Below are 1,126 nucleotides of genomic sequence, written 5' to 3'. Positions count from 1 at the left end.
CCAAGCCGGGCATGGTGGCACACGCCTTTAATCCCAGCACTCGGGAGGCAGAGGCAGGCGGATTTCTGAGTTCGAGGCCAGCCTGGTCTACAAAGAAAATTCGAGGACAAACAGGGCTACAAAAAAAAACGCTGTATAGAAAAAAAAAAAAAAAGAAAAAAGAAAAAAGCAAGCTCATCCAATGCGCGTGAGGCGCTTTGTGCAAGTCCCAGGACACAGAACAAAGCAAGAACCTGAGGCTGTGGCTTCCTCCTGCTGGCATGGGCTATTCACTGCCTCTAACTCGGCCCTTCCTTCATCATCTGAATAAAATGTCATCCTTGAAGCTTTTCCCAGCTGGTTTATCAGCAAGTGTCTCCTTGTGTGAACTTCCAAAACACTTACCAACCATGCAATGTCATTTAGGTCAGTAACTAATGTAATAAGCAATGGCCTCAACAGCCAATGAAGCCTCTGAGAGTAAGTGTCCCAAATCATCAGCTCCTCGCAGTCCCATGACAGAGTCAACAATTGCTCACTGCGCAGTCCACTCGGTCCTAACACATCCTGCACCCATGGGGTCCTCAAATACACACATACTAAACCTATATTCCCTAGATAATTCTGAGGTGACAGGAACAAGAGTAAAAACCACCACAACAGAGATGGGGAAGCTGGGCCTCCAGAGACCTGACCTCTGTGACATCATTTCTCAAAGCTCAGGATGAGGCCTGTTTTCTGAATAAACTGAGGAAGAGCGGCTTCTAGATCTTTAAAGGTGAGTAAGGAAGGAGAGGGAAGAGGGAGGAAAAGTACAAGACGATGCTTCCTCTGTGGCCTGGAAACCTGGATAGTTTACTCTGCTCCACATTCGTGCCAGAATCCAGCTATTTCATCTCTGTACTAACAGGCTAAATTTCAGGAAAAAAATGGAAACGTTTTCTTGGGCCACTGCCAAGGGCCACATCTCCCATGTTCCCAGTCCTCATCACCCTCTTTATCACTTCTCCAGGTTAGAGCATGGTGGCACACCCCTTTAATCCCACCACTCAGGAGGCAGAGGCAGGCAGATTTCTGAGTTCGAGGCCAGCCTGGTCTACAAAGTGAGTTCCAGGACAGCTGGGGCTACACAGAGAAACCCTGTCTC

General features: G+C 48.0%; 1 protein-coding gene across 2 annotated transcripts in view; it reads right to left on the bottom strand.

Annotated features, from left to right (window-relative positions):
- Positions 1 to 1,126, bottom strand: part of Washc2c (WASH complex subunit 2C) — a 54,436-nt gene that overhangs the window by 46,684 nt on the left and 6,626 nt on the right. The gene's annotated exons all lie outside the window — the stretch shown is intronic.

This window comes from Mus caroli, chromosome 6 (assembly GCF_900094665.2).
Source record: "Mus caroli chromosome 6, CAROLI_EIJ_v1.1, whole genome shotgun sequence".
Lineage (NCBI taxonomy): Eukaryota > Metazoa > Chordata > Mammalia > Rodentia > Muridae > Mus > Mus caroli.
Note: the sequence above shows the minus strand (reverse complement) of the source record. Positions and strands in the feature narration are given on the sequence as shown.